The 16,002-nt window shown below is 45.4% G+C and overlaps 2 protein-coding genes across 2 annotated transcripts in view; one reads left to right on the top strand and one right to left on the bottom strand.

Annotated features, from left to right (window-relative positions):
- The window catches only part of LOC149365140 (uncharacterized), a 151,357-nt gene that overhangs the window by 120,973 nt on the left and 14,382 nt on the right, over nt 1-16,002 (bottom strand). The gene's annotated exons all lie outside the window — the stretch shown is intronic.
- The window catches only part of LOC149365139 (solute carrier family 13 member 2-like), a 205,693-nt gene continuing 199,764 nt past the window's right edge, over nt 10,074-16,002 (top strand). The window contains exon 1 of the mRNA XM_089575233.1: nt 10,074-10,176. The gene's annotated coding sequence lies outside the window, so the exon portion shown is untranslated. The remainder of the gene's footprint in view (nt 10,177-16,002) is intronic.

Here is a 16,002-nt window from a genome sequence, read left to right as displayed (position 1 = left end):
GGCCTTCGGCCTTGCGCTGTTTCAATCATATCATATATTTTTTTGTTCTGAGATGCCATCACCGTCACCATGGCATGGGTCGAGGAGCTAGCGCTGCTGAGAAGGACCCCAGATGCTTGTTGAAAGAGATGTTCCCATGAGTAGGAAAGGAAGGCACAGTCCAAGCCGTATTTTTTTTCATCATGGTGTCTCGCTCCCCCAAATATGCGCATCGGCCTCAGCGTTTCGCCCACGCATTTTCCTAGCCATATTTTTCTGCAGCGCGTGGTGGACGGAGGGAAGTCTATTGCTTTCCTTGACACTGTGGGAAAGGAAGGTTGGACCAGCACAAGACCAGACAGAATGGCTGGAAAAAAAGTGGGCGGCTTACTTCTGGTCTACTTTTTGCGCCAACTGCAGGTACATACAGTGGTGCTTCTCAAAGCGGTTCTCCGTTGCGATACACCTTGCCCTTTTTTTCAGTGCTTTTCCTCACTGTGTAATGGTGCAATTAATGCTATTTATATATTCACCTAATTGAAGCTGCTACTACAAACTCTGGCTCCCACGCGCCCAAATGGACTCGAAAAAAATATTTTATTGCCTGCCCGGGTCACAACTAAAGAACGGGCGCTTCTAAATGATTAACTATTCTAATGGTAACCCAATTGCACTCACGACGGTAGCCTTTTTAGGCATTTTATCACTGAGCGCTGGAAAACGTATGCTTGGATTCAAGCACCTCGAAAAAAAAAGTGGATAAATTAGCAGTCAGAAATGAAGCCAAGTATTCATTCACGGATTCCTTCTAAATGTCTCCTCAGTGGTGCGCCCAACCTTGTGTTTATGATAAAGATGACACGAGCGACAGCAAAGAAACCGCTTCGTTCTTATCCAGTCTAGCGTATAAATCCTGATCGAAATGCATATGCACTGGACGCTGGAGTTCTATTTGCACAGCTTTATCTCATGGTACGCGCAGCGACTATGTGGGGCGTTGAAGACTGAGCGATAAGGCGAAGGACAGTAACGTAGCAAGCAAGATCTTTAGTTTATATAGTTGTTTCACTGCACCATTCAGCCGAATGAAGACAACGGAAAAGCATAATGTGTAAGTCAAGCCTCCAGCACGCCTACTCTTTTCCCGGCATTTTTCTTTTCCGAGTACTGCCATCATCTGCCCTGTCACGTCATTGCTTTATACTATCCAACTCGTTTCTTTTGTCGTTTCCCATGCTCGCGTTAACTTGTCTTCAGACTGACCCATTTCATCTTTCCATCTTTCTGCCATTGCTCCGAGGCACGTTTAGTACCAAGCAAGACGAACTGCACGACTCATCGGCTAACAGCCATGAAGTTGCAGGCGTCCGCTGGGAATCAGAACGAGGCAAAAGAAGAGATCAGACAAAGTATCGTTACAAAATGCCTCGGACTTCAAAATACATTTGCAACGCGGGAGTCTAACTCGGAAATGCGCTTATTTTATCTGCGCGTGGGCCCATGTGCGTTTTCGTGTGTTTGTGAAGACCCCAGGATGAGGCCTTGGTAATGATCACTGAGCTACTCCTCCTTCTTGGCGGATTCCTACGTAGAAGTTTCGTGTGCTGCCGGGCAAATCGGATGAAACATGTGACAAGGTTTTTTTCGACTTGCTTCCAAAGCAGCTTCTGTCTCTCTGACAGCGACGCCAAGGCACGGAGGATGTCGTCTCGTACCTCCATCGAGGCCGCTCGTCAAAAGGAGCCACCAAAGATTTCGTCGGTGGAGCAGCACTGTTCCTTTTCGCTGCAGAAACAGATAGGAAAAATGTCACAGGTGTTCCTTTTCCTGTCAAAATTTGTCTCTATCTTTCTTCTATAACGCACAGCTTAGAGTCTCCGATTTCTCAGGAATATTGCACAATCTTTTCATTCGCATTGGATGTTATCCTTCACATTTTCTCCCCAAAAATATATTCAATCAAGATCCCATTGAAAGAGCAGTTATGTAATGCTTTTTTTTTTTTGCTTCTTTTGCAACTTACTTTCGCAGACTCGAACATGTCGCAAGCATTTCATACAGCGCACCCGCAAGAGGAGTAAGGAATAGCAAGAAACGTATTCCTTTTGAAGCAGAGTTTTATTTTCATTCCTGAAGACGGATGGAAAGGACCACGCAGAGTATTGCTTTCACTGCAGCGCAGGGAAAACCAATTTTAATCAGCTTCGCTATAATGTGATATGACACGCTGCTCGATTACCTTTTTTGCTACTGGCAAAAGCCAAATTGACCCAGGCGAACAAGGCGTATACCGTGCGCCCGCCACTGTGTCCTTCTGTGCAGCCTTCAAAAACATGGCCAAAGAGATTGATTGTACGTGCCTTACCGTGCAACTGAGTAAGTAGCTTATAGGTTTCATCAAGCGTTCGTTGAAGATGTAAACTTCGCGGCCATGTTTATAAAACCCATTTCAACTCGCTTCCTCGTTTTCGGTCTTGTTACACTTTTTATGCCAGACAAAGCGGCTTGTTCGCACCGTCCGTAAAAAAATTAAAAAAAATAAAAATAAGCACCGCCTTTTTACTACTGGCGCGATGCCAGAAATTTTGCTGTTCTCATATTCTCGAGTTGAATCACTCATGAAAACGCTGTTCGAAAGATATTTCTCCTGCTTTTAAGGTGAAACCTTGGTTAATTGCTTTATTGGAGTATAACGTCCAAAAGCGACTCAGGCTATGAGTGACGCCGTAGTGAAGGGCTCCGGAAATTTCGACCACCTGGGGTTCTTTAGCGTGCACTGACATCCCACAGTACACGAGCCTCCAGAATTTCGCCTCCATCGAAATTCGACCGCCGCGGCGGGGATCGAACCCGAGTCTTTCGGGTCAGCAGCCGAGCGCCATACCACTGAGCCACTGCGGCGGGTTTTAGGATGAGAGCCTTAATACCCCTATTACGAGAAAAGGCGGCGGAGTGTGTTCGTGCGTGTACTCGCAGTTGGTACTGCATAAAACCCCAGCGATACAATAGGGCGGTGTCATCAAGCGGCCATAGGACGCACACTTCAAGAGGAGCGCCGCAGTTTCAGAGAGCCATATACATCTCGTTCATCTTATTTACCCCCACGGGCTGACCTCAATATGTGGCCAGCTTTCCCGACTACATTCGAACCAAAATTGTGAGTAGCCGTTTCTCGTACCGCGTTCCGGCTACAGAATATATAGGAAGGCTACAGTATATATAGAAAGAATATATAAGAGTATACAAAATTTTTACATTTTTCGTTTTTCTTTCTATATATTCTGTAGTCTTATCAATAAACATTCAGTTGAGAGACAGCACTCACAACTTAATCTTCATTAGGAAGGCTACAGCTATATAGGAAGGAATATATAGTAAGAATACGTAAGAATATATAGAATTTTTACACTTTTTTTCTTTTTCTTCCTATATATTTTGTAGCCTTCCTAATAAAGATTCAGTTGTGAGACAGCGCTCGATCTTTTCTTTGTACTCGTCCTTTTGTTGCGCCGAATTTTCCAAGATGCGGTTTCTCTCCCGGTTAATCTCTCCGCCTTTCCTTCTTCTCTTCCTCCTTCAGGGTTAAAAATATGGCGATTCTGGAGGAAATCGCTCAGCGCAAGGCTGGAACTGCTGCCAGATTCTGTTGGCAGCAGTAAGCATTTGTCGTAAAACTAGCGCTCGTCCTGACTGTTCCTTCTCCTCCATCCTTGTGTTTTTTGACTGTTTCCGTTTCCATCGTGTTTTGTCACCAAACACCAATTTCCACTCTTCTGGACTGCTCAGGTTCAGCGCTCCAGCTTCATTCCTATGACTTCCCGCAAAATGGCAGTTGTTGAGCCGCGGACAGTAGAATATGATATACACTACACAGAGTCTGACGTCCCAAAGCTACATGGGTTACGAGGGATGCCGTAGTGGGGTCTCCGGATTAATGTCAACCGCCTGGAGTTTGTCAACGTGCACTGGCACCGTACATCACATGGGCGTGCCCTTCGGTCGCCCGACCTGGTGATCAGCGCTAGCTGGTGGCCCGGGCTGCAGCGGCCACGAGGGCCGTTGAGGAATAAGGGCTCCACTCCCAGACCGAAGTCACAAAACCTGAACAATAAATACATTTTCCACCACCACCTTGCGTTTCGCTTCCATTGAAACACGGCCGCTGCGGTAGGCGTCGAACCAGCGTCCTCGGACTCAACAGCCGAGCGCCTAAACCACTCAGCCACCACGGGGAAGCAGAAAAGGAGACAGAAAGGCGGCATAACATGCTACAGCACCAGCGACCTCGTCCCCACAAGACGGTCCCGCACTGTCCGTTCTAAGTGACACCTCGAAATCCGCCTTGCATCCCTAGACACGAACGAGTGTTCCCGGCGCAAAATTGATAGCCACCGGCAGTTGTCACGTTTTTTTGCCAGAAAAAAGGGGTAAAGGGACAACAGCGAAATTCATGCCAGTATAACTTCTCGCCTGGCGTGCTTGAAAGGAGAACAGCTTCGCCCGGGATAAAGGGGAAGCCGAGCAATATACCTCACCGCCGCCCGACACTTTCGATTTCTGGCAGACGGTTTCCAATGTCGTCGTCTGGTTGTCTGACACACAGAACAGAACAGTGAGTACGAATGAAACTGTCGGATATGTCGGTCAGCTATGCCAGTACCAGCGTAGTGCGCTATTCGGCCGTGTTCGCCTCGCCAGAGAGCCGAAAACGATTACCTCTTGTCACCGCTGTCTCATCCAGCAGGCTATGCCCCGGAGTTATTCGTTTCACTCTATCTCGAACTTCAGCCGTCGACTGTATGGCCTGATATTTCTGGACTTCTATATAACATGACTATGCTCTCGTGTCAATTTTTCTCAATTTCTATTTCTGCGGCTGATGTTGCAGAATTCATATTGCGTCTCAGCCGGCTATTGTTTTGAGGAATAAATATGAGCTTTTAGCTATATATAAAATTAATGCAGGGGCCCTTTCTTGTCAGGCTTATTCCGCCTACCTTGTGTTTAGCAATGAAAGGCAGTCGGTGTGCTCCTCTCTAGACCGCCTCCGTCCCAGCCCGCTGAAGGAGAGTAAAACCCTTTGACGGCTGCCACAGCGATCGGCAGCATTGAAGGCGTGAAAAGCACTGTCTTGGTTCTCAAGGATTTCATAATTCTCCGACAGATTATAACTTTGCAGCATGCTTGTTTCTTATCGCATCTCTCTCATTTCTCAAGCGCTGGGTAGCCAATTGAAATACCCTTCGGGTTAACCCTGTCTGTCATACCTTTTTTCCTGTTAATCTTTCCCTGATCAATTCTGACACTTTTTCTCAATTTTGAGGCCTTTGCTTAGAACTAGAGGCGGCAAACAACATAACTCGCTGGTTATCTTATGTCACGTAACAAGTAGCAGCTGTCAATCATGCAGGAGCAAAAGAATGAATGGCGAAATGACCATTACTGTGAAGGCTAAACGTTAGATTGCTTTCCTTACAATTTTTCTCAAATCCCTTTTTTAGATGCTTGTGCCACAAGACACAACAACCATAGCGGCATTGTCCGTGAAGGGAGCAAAGTATCTCTGCCTTTTTCTTGTGCAAACAAAAAAACTAATGGGACGCTTAAGTCCCGAATGGAATGCGATACTATTAGATTTCACAACTGTCGCAGTTTATGTTGCAACTTCTGTTGGTGCTTGCATCAGTTTCTTTGCAACTGTATCTCCATCAACCTTCATAATCAGACAATAGAGCTACTGCTGGGTCTAGTTGGAAATACATTCTTGAAGGTATTGGTGAGCGCTATCAAAATACGGAAAAGGGACGAACACACAGGACGAAGCTCTTCATACCTTTTCCGTATTTTTATAGCGCTCACCAAATACCTTTATAATCAGACTGCTAGCTTCAGTAGCAGGTATGCGCTATGCTGTGACGTTGCCGACATTTGCATGCATCGCCTATTTTCTGATTTTTTATTTTGATTCTCTATCTAGGTCGCTGTCACGAAATAGGTCACCCACAGCCCAGTGGGCAAGTTATAAGGGCATGTCACAAGGCCCCGTGCCCTCCCTTGAGTCTCGATCAATCATTAATTTGATCGCCACCTGCCACAGTGGGCAGATTGTGATGACGTCACACGATCACGTGACCAGTGTCGCCCAATCAGCGATTTTGGTCACACTGGACATCGGCAGGGTTTTTGAGCGATGACACCTGCAATGCTATTGCATTAAACGCTATTTACCGTTTAGACCTCAATATACGCCATCCTTGAACTCCTACGCCTGTGGAGCTGGAGTTCGCCGCACAATGCAGGTTGTAGTCGCGATGCCCAACGAGTTACGTTAAAAAGTAAGAGATGAGATCGGATTGGAAGCTCCTAGGGCTTTAACTCAAATAGAAAGAATACGCTGACATAGGACATTTTCAGGCGGTGTTTCTACCTTCAGCCCTCGACGCCAGCCCCAGCGAGCATCACCTCACTTTGCGCTTTGCACCGCACTGCAGCTTTACCCAACATCAGAGGCGCAGACGACTCTCATTGATCACAAAATTCAGCACAGCACACTTCACACTTCGCGCCATCTATTGCCGACGCGGCTTACTTTTTACCAGCAGGACTTTTCTGGCTTTCAGTAAAACAACCTACATAATAAAGACGTCCCCTGCGAAATAAAGAAGTTTGAAAATGTGCCTAAACATATTTTTTTTTTTTTACATAGAGTTGTCACCAGGGAGTAATGGGAAAAGGAGGAAATTTTCGAGGCAATAAACATACTCTCGTTAAAAGTAGGCCCTAAAATTATTACATGACCTTCCGCTTACAAGGCTGTTCGCATCTGTTCTATTGTTACTCGCTGCCACACAAAGCCTGCTCTGAGTTTTCCATGGAACGCTTTCTTTCGCCCTATTTCGTGTCCAACTAGTCCGCAGAAAGTGGTTGTTTGCTGCTATGGTAATGGTCGAATTCCTGACGCAGCGAAATAAAATTCCGCAGGTAACGTGCACAAATGTCAGCAAAAAGTCATGGCCGCTTGGCTTTTGCAAAGTATTCCATAAACGAGTCTGCGCACGATACTTCGAAATAGCAGCTTCGATGTCAAAATTCTTTGCTCTAAAGAAATGTATTCACGACACCGATACAAGATACGGACACAAAATTAATTTCCGACACTGATACTCGATACCGTTTCCTCGACACTTCGACACATGACTAAAATCGCCAGTATTAATAAAGCTGGTAACATGATTGGCGCAGTTAATAAAATTTCTCTGTGACATCTGGAACACTCAGCTTATTCGATTTAGTGCACCGTTCTTTAAAGCATTGAAAGCAATCCGGCACCGCAGATTTCGTTAAGCTCCAATACACTTAAGCTCCCCTGTAGGTATCACTTCTATAAGCAGCCACGCAAAATATTTTTCAAGCGTTCTTCATGCGCACTGGCCTTTGAGCACTCGACTGAAAAAGAATAAACTTTTTCTCAAGCTTTTACTTTTTACTGCACTATTTACGGATTTTCCTCTGCCATTACACTCTGCTAAAATGTGCAAATTCCATGCGCTTGGGACCACCGAACAGTCATTTCTGCGGTACTGTGTTTGTCAGACGTTTGAAATTGAACTTCTGCTTATCTTTTAAATTGAATTTTATTTTTTAAATTATCTTTGAAATTGAACTTCTGCTGCCGTATCTTTCCGCGCTTAGATCATGCTCTCAAAGTCGAACCCGTGTTTGCACGCACCACTCTCTTTAGTCATTCACCATTGCTTCTTGCGAAGCCCTCCACTACGGCGTCTCTCATAGCCTTAGTCGCTTTGGGACGTTAAACCCCATAAACCAAACCAACCATTGCTTCTTGCCGTCCATCATTAGAACAAGTTGCCAGATGACATTGTCTTCACCTCAAATCACGACGCCTTTGTGCAAAAACTAAAGTGTTTTTTACTAATAAATTCGGATTAGGAAGCCTCTAATCCTGCGTTCTATCAACTTTGAATTTTCTGTACTTTTTTTCCCCCGATTTTGTCTGTGGTTTTGGATTTGTGTTGCCTGTACAATTGTGTGGAATATTGTATATTTGTAACTGTACACCCCCCTATGTAATGCCCGAAAAGGGCCTTTAGGGTATGTGAATAGAAAAAAAAATCTAGAAGGAAAATTAAAGGACAAAAACAAAACGGTTCAAATTTTTTTTACTACAGAGTACATATCTTGTTGATCTTATTATTTATATGCTACGGCATTAAGTAACAGGACTTCCTCAAACTGCAGGTCCTAAAGGGCGCCGGGATGCTGCCATGTTATAAGCGAAGTAAATAAAGAAAAGGCCTCTCTACAGAAGTAGGTGAATCCGTTGCGATATTGTACTTTATGAAGGTACATTTTATGAATGCTTAAGAGTGACGCATCTAGCAGCGTCGACTCGAGGCTCCTGGGGGTATAGTTAAGAAACTGAAGTTTCACTAGCACCTATGGCTTGTTGCAGTGCTTGGTAGTCGAGCGAAATGAAAGCGCTAGCTGACACATTTGACGCTGCCGGCTCTGTTCACCCTATTCGTCCGCACCTGGAATAGTGCATGACGTTTTTCGTGCAGACAAAGTAAACAGCTAAAGACATGTAAGCTATTTAGCATGACTGAGAAAATTGTCCGTTCCTGATGGCTTCCACCACAGCCTGAAACTGGGCTCATGAGGTCATGTTTCTACCATAAAGCTAAGCTTGTCTCTTGGACCCTTCTCTCACCGTGTGTGCCGAAGGGCATGGTATGCGTCGTCTGTATCACCAACAAAGGAGGCAAGGAGGCCGATCGAGCTACTCTTTTGAATTCTACTCTGTTCTTTTCATCCGTGCGCTACCACGAGCGATTTCTCTCAGCCCGGATTCTGACTTACAGCAACCTCAAAATCTGCGGAGAATTTTTTTTTTTTTTTTAGAATCGAGTGTAGTTAAAATGCCCTATTGCACCAAAAATTTAGTTGCGATACTCATACTCCGATACTTACATTTTTGGGAAGCGAGACCTAATACCGATACACTAAATGTATCGAAAGATAGTACCGAAGACACACACTCCTTCAATGCTGCCTATGCCTGTCCACAAGTTTTGCTCCGCACAATAAACTGAGAACGTTGATTTCATTCAAATAACGAGATAATCGCATTTTTGGAAGTAGTGTGCTAAATACGTGGACTAAAATATAGGTGGCATGCGTAATACGCCCAACTGTTTCAGCAGATCTATACCCATAAATTCTGGACAAAAGCAATTTTTGACGAGAAAGCGATTATCAAGGCAATTTTTTCATATATTGTAAGATTTTATTATAACACTCAATATATCCGCAGATCTTTCGACGGCAGGCGTGCATTTTGTTTCTATTAACGTTCTTGCTATCGTCGAAAACTTTCCCCATCGGGTTTCTATGGCAGTGTTAACTGCACGATACGAACGATGGAAAACTTTAAAAGAAAAAGTTTGCTTTATGTCAAAGGAATGGACCATTACCTTCAATATTTACATAAGAGTAAAATACACTATTCCAATATTCAAAATTTTCGTCCACGAATGCTGAACATATTCCTTTTGCACGTCGTACAACACAATAGGGATGAAGTTTTCTTTTATCAGTAAGAATGCTCGGTATTGCGTTCGGGTTCCTCACTAAGCTGGTAAGTATTTTTTTGCCCGGAACGTCTCTTTTTCTGGTCAGCATTTTAGCGCATAAATGCCTGACCGGATATATCCGCGGTCATCTGCGTGGGTTCGTCCTGTCTTCGTGTTTGTATCTGTCACCGCAAAGCTTGCAACAGTGGGAACTTCACATCTCGTGGGAACCCCAATGCCCGCCGCCCCTGAATGGTACACCAAACCTTTAAGGCCGGGTCAACGCTCTTCAGCACGCAGCCCACTAATCGCGGGCGGTGACAGTTTTCTGCGCACAGCACGCCGGAGCAAAACATGCTAGGCTGAGTGGGTGATGTCATCAGTTCGTCGCCGTGCTCTGCTATATACGCCGACCAGTGCGCTGCGACATTTGCGGGCGGAGCTTGTGAGGTCCGCTCACCTGTGAGTAGTTGGCGCCACGCCATGATAGATGGGTATGGAGTCACGGAGGAGAGCACACGAGTCAATCAACAGTGGAGATGGGGTGTTTGCAGAAGAAACACTACTGCGGTCGCGTGATCGAGAAGGCCCAGCCAATTACGCGGTAATCCTGCAAACATGTATTCGGGGACCAACAGGGGACTACAACAGGCAAGCGCTGCACCGCGAATATCCGCGACAGAGCAGCATCTAGTGTGTTTGCAGAACACGTTGCAGATGGAGAGGATACGTCATCCCACACAGCTCATTCCTGCAGCTGTCCCGCTTTGAAATGGCGGACTCGACTGCAAATTTCATTCCTAGTGAAAATTTCATTATTCATGGTAATTAGGCACTCCTAGTAAGTGATATTATTGATACTGAAGTGTTGCCGTACGGCAGAGCTCAGTGAATACTTGTGAGCAATAACTCGATCCCTAATGAAAAATACTTAACTTTGCAGGTTTCCCCAACACATTTGGCTAAGTTTCATTCATTTATACCTGATCCTACTCATTCGCCTTGACGAGGAGTCTTTAGAAGAGTTAAATAATTTCCACTTTTACTTTCCTGGAATTGCGGGAGTTTATTTTGTTATTTTTGGTTCGTGTAGTTTTCTTAAATTGTCTGTTTCCTTGGTGACGCATTTCGATTCTAATTTACTTCCTAACACTAGCTACTTCCATTGTTCTTATTTTCCACTATATTTTTCCGTTTACAATTAGTTTTGCGGCGTTATGTTGCCTTTTTGTTCTTTTCGCTCCCCTCTCCCCTCTACAACGCCGCAGAGTTGGCGGATATGAAAAATTGATAAACACAGCAGACGCCTGTACCGATTTTTACCGGTAGGAGTCCTGCGGTGAATTTCGAACCAACCACCTCAAGCCACAATGGCCTTTTATTTCATCACTGACCCCATTCTCGTTTTTCTTCCACATAAACTTCCACATAACGTTTTATTTTCATTAGCATCCTTCCGTTGTCACTGACTCATTCTCCTTCTTTGGCACGTCTCCGCTATGCCAATAGAAAACTTCGACTTCCATGCTCCTGGTTGCTCGCAAAGCTTCAGGAGCGCACAAACTACTCGACAGAAGGAAGGATCAATTGTTTAGGGGAATCCCCCAAGGTGGAGTAAATTTGTAATAAGGGAGTAATTACTTAATTAAGGGAGTAGCCGTATGGCTGCGCTTCGGTGGATGCCAATGAGTAATTACTCCCTTATTACAAATTTACTCCACCTTGGGGGATTCCCCTAAACAATTGACCAACACTGTTCCCACTTCGAGTTATTGATCAATTCGCTCTCGCCCTACCATAAGCTTGCCGTCCCGGTTAGCTCAGTTGGTAGAGCGACTGCTCCGGTGTAGCGGTGGTCCCGGGTTCGAACCCCGGACCAGGACGAATTTTTCTTTAACTACGAAGTTTCTGAGAAGGCTGTATAGCTTTCCTTTGTAGCCGTATGGCTGCGCTTCGGTGGATGCCAATGAGTAATTACTCCCTTATTACAAATTTACTCCACCTTGGGGGATTCCCCTAAACAATTGACCAACACTGTTCCCACTTCGAGTTATTGATCAATTCGCTCTCGCCCTACCATAAGCTTGCCGTCCCGGTTAGCTCAGTTGGTAGAGCGACTGCTCCGGTGTAGCGGTGGTCCCGGGTTCGAACCCCGGACCAGGACGAATTTTTCTTTAACTACGAAGTTTCTGAGAAAGCTGTATAGGTTTCCTTTGTAGCCGTATGGCTGCGCTTCGGTGGATGCCAATGAGTAATTACTCCCTTATTAGAAGGAAGGATACATGCTAAGGGCACCCCATTCTACACGGGCTGAAGGAGGGTGCCATGCGACTCTTTAGTTTTCATATTCTTTGAACATTTCGCTGTCGCCTACATGACAGGTTGGCAAACTGTCTTCAGGAACGAGGCGAACTTCCTTGGAGGTTGTGTGCTGTTCGTCCACACTCCAGCCGCCTTTTAATCATTCGCTTGGAGCGGGACGTTCTCGGGATTAATTATGGCGCGTACATGAGCGCAGTTACCTCTCGGTTAAATTTTACTTTCTTCGGCAGGCTACTTATAATTGTCGCAAGGCCCTAGCCGACAACATCCACTGAACTTTAATTAAGAGTTCTCAGTGCACACTGATTACTCCTGCTTAGTTTATCACATGAACGCAGGGACTGCTTTTGTTGTATTTGAGAAGCTTCTTTCTTGCCAGGGTAAAAAGCAAAGACAGAGCCTTCTTTAGTTTCATTTTGCCAGCTAGATTTAGAGCTCATCCTTGATTATTTTCACGATTTCGAGCCACTACACAGTTAGACAACTGTGCCCACATAGGAATGCTGATTTCTAATAGTTCAACCTGCATGGCTAGCGCATTTTGGAGTCTCACCGGCAGCAATGTTGTCAAAGACATGCTACAGACAAACAAAGAAAAACAAATGTCAGTGCTTCAAGGTCAGAGCTTCAAGTGAAGCCCATTTATTGTGTACGTTCAGAGTACGCCTATAGTTTACCATATGAACACATGTTTCACTAGCCACAGCGGTAGCTCAGTGCTGATGGGGCTCGGCTGCTGACCCGAAAGACGCGGGTTCGATCCCGGCCGAGGCGGTCGAATTTCTATGGAGGCGAAATTCTAGAAGCTCGTGTACTGTGCGATGTCAGAGCACGTTAAAGGACCCCTGGTGGTCGAAACTTTCGCAGCCCTGCACTACGGCGTCCATTATAGACTGAGTCGCTTTGGGACGTTAAACCCCATAAACCATAAACATATGTCATTAACTTTTACTCTCCAAAAGGATATTTCTAGTGTGTTATGCGCGGTTCTCGTGTTATTATTTTCGTGCCACATCATCTTCTTGAAGAATGCTATGAATAAAACAGACATAAAGAAGCTATCGAATAACACAGAAGCTAACTGCATTAGACCACAAATTTGGTTGGTCGGACGACGCTGCATGCTGCATGACGGCAACACGTACAGGCGCGGACAAAAGTAAACGGAGCACGCAGCTGTCTTCGAATATTTTTCACGCGTCACCTAATTAATATTTCCAGCAGTGGTACGCGCATGCTTCTGGAGGAGGCTGGTGGGCTTTCTTGTAGACAAACAACGCTTCTTCATTACCAATGGAGAAGGCGTGATTGCACTTCGCACGCAATAGCGTGCTCCGTTTATTTATAGCCGCGCCTGTACATCAGAGCTCTTAAAGTACAGACAGTAATTGTTGCGTCATTCTTATCCATTGTCCGCGCTTTTGACTTTCCTTTTATTCGCGCAGCCTCTCAAGATACACTCTAGCAAGAGGTGTCGGGAGTAAAGCAATCTAATCGGGAACGACATTATTGAAATGGAACAAGAAAGCACGCTCAATACAATATTTCTAACTGACACAGACGGTTCCGGCTTAGCTGGTACAAATGAGATCCTGGGCATTTCGTCCTTTCTTTCCCCCTTCCTCCGTCTCTCGTCAGCAATATTAGCGCTGCCGTTTATGAGAATTGCCTGGCACTTGTACACTGCCATGTATATTGCTTTTTATGCGATGGATTGGCTGCAACAAAGTGAACGTAGAAAGGAAATATCTCCGGTGTGCATTCTAACTCGTTCGCAGTGAAGGTAGCCTGGGGGAGCTGACACACGGCAATGGGTGCTACCTACGGCTTCTACAAACAGAAAATGTGCATAGAGGCACCTTAACTCATTAAGAGGCATAGAAAAGCAGAATAAATCACCTCTCGGCACTATCCTCAACCGCAGGGCTTTTCATCGCACACAATGCTTGATGACGACACGTTGCACAGAAAGCCGCGCAAGCTAAGCTCAAAAAGTGGACAAAAAAACATAAAAAAGCTCTCCGAGCTATTGCATCTAATGGCTTCACGAAGATGGGCGTAAACACGCCTCCATTACGAGCACGCCACACAAAGCAGTAGATGACGCAGCCACCTGCTCGTCGGCAGAATGACGCTATGCCGCGAGATGACGCAGTTTTCCTGGAACGTTGATGTAGCGTCATTTTCGGCCCATTCCATCCTCTCCTGTTTAATATTTCTCGTAGCATCTGGGATGAAAAGGACGCGTGAAGTAAATTTTTCACGGAGCCTAGATGCACGGAGCCGAGCCAAGCGGGATGCTCCACACAGCCTCTACGAAGACTGTAGCGTACCGCGAGCGGATTTGATCTCCGTCGCCTTCCGTTTGAATAGCCGTAGGCAGACAATGCGGCGTGTTTCTGAGGCATATACAATCTCTCGTCTGCTGCCTCTTTGGCAGCATTCAAAGTAGAATCGCGTGGCGTATACGACCTAAGTAACGACAGGCTCTGAATTCTACACAAACTTCAATTCCGAGGAATTGACTTCTTTCTGGTTGAAGGATAACAACTCGCTCCTTTAGTGTAGTTGCCCGCGAGCTTTTCTTCGTGAAAAAAAGCCTAATAAGCGCTCTGAATATATGTTAGGTGCAAAAATGCTTATCACGCGCGAAGCAAAAACAACGCCAGTTTCCAAGGATGCGCCATTTCTGATCTTATCCGCACGCATGTATACATCAGCCACCGAGCGGCCGATTGTCGTTTGAATATCACACTCGATCTCTTACCTAGTGTGCTGTAAATATCCGTGTTTAATAAAGATCGTTCATTTATATACATCCGCACTTTTCTTCGGCAAGCCTAGCTACGATGCAATTTCCGCCTTGAGAGCGGCATAAGCGTGCATTGTGAGGCGCATTTATAGCCACCTCGTGACTACGCCGTACGATAAGGCGGCCTCTCGATTCTAAGTTCTGACCCCGCAAGAGCAAACCACTCTGTTTCCCATAGGTTTCATGCAAATTAACCTTCCTCTTGGAAACAAGTTTGTGACATAAATGCGAACACTTCTTGCCTTCAAGAAAAACACTTTTGCTTTCATTTCCGTCATATCAGCCTCTTTTCAATTTCAAATATGCGGTCGCCGAGTGCAGCCTTCCAGATTTCCAAAAGACTCCACTACATGTCGGCGCGTTATAAAGGCAACAGACGTGGTAAACAGGGAGAGTTCGCTCAAGCGCAAAGTGCGAGCGTCGTCTGCTATCCGGTACCGTTCAGGAGGACATAAATCCTGCCACACTGTTTGTTAAACAACCGGTGAGAAGGTGTGCAGAAATGCGCCTTTGTAATTTGCTTTGGTTATGGGTACCTCCTAGCGACTAAAGCACTGATTAGAGAGCTGGTTGACCTCTCGTCATCGCGCTCCCCCTTCGGAGCAGGCAACGGCATATCAAAATATTCACATTTCAGGTAACACTTCGTGGTCACTGATTGTCTTCCTTTCTCTTTTTTATCTACCTCCGTTTCACACCTTTTACCTACGCTTTATACCTACGTTTCGCCCGCATGGTCTGCAGTCATGCATAAGAAAAAATAATTGATTGGATAGAAGCTTAATCTGCGTTCTGGCATCCACAGGCGCTACGGTATGTGTTCTTGGAGGTAACCGCTCCCATTGGACAGACATTTGTAAGCTTTCGCGAACCCTCGTCGATTTCGGCATCTGTCATTGATATATAAAGCGCTGAACTTCCACGCGGTCGACATCGCACTATATTATTAAAAATACGACAAAAATATCTTTAATCAGTCTACAGTGAGGCAATGTAATTCAGTGCCGCATAATTCTTCACAGATTCTTCTGCAAGAGAAGCGCGCTGCAGTCCTCACGAGTAGAAGAAGCCCTTATTTTTTTAGACGCGATCTTCCCCCATGTAAGGAAGGGAAAACTGCCAGTGCTCACCTATCGAGCAGAAACTTGGAGGCTGAAGAAAAGGCTAGAAATCGCTTGAGAATAGCGCAGTAAAGTATGGGAAGGAAAACGATGGGCTCAACATTAAGAAACAAGAATGGAAGCAGAATCGCTCAGGGAAACAAAAGCCAGTTAACGATATCCTAACTGTAATCAA

Source organism: Amblyomma mixtum, chromosome 2, assembly GCF_055824585.1.
Source record: "Amblyomma mixtum isolate Tamu chromosome 2, ASM5582458v1, whole genome shotgun sequence".
In the NCBI taxonomy this organism is placed as follows: Eukaryota; Metazoa; Arthropoda; class Arachnida; order Ixodida; family Ixodidae; genus Amblyomma; species Amblyomma mixtum.
The sequence above is the reverse complement of the archived record's forward strand: the minus strand, read 5'-3'. Positions and strand labels throughout refer to the sequence as shown.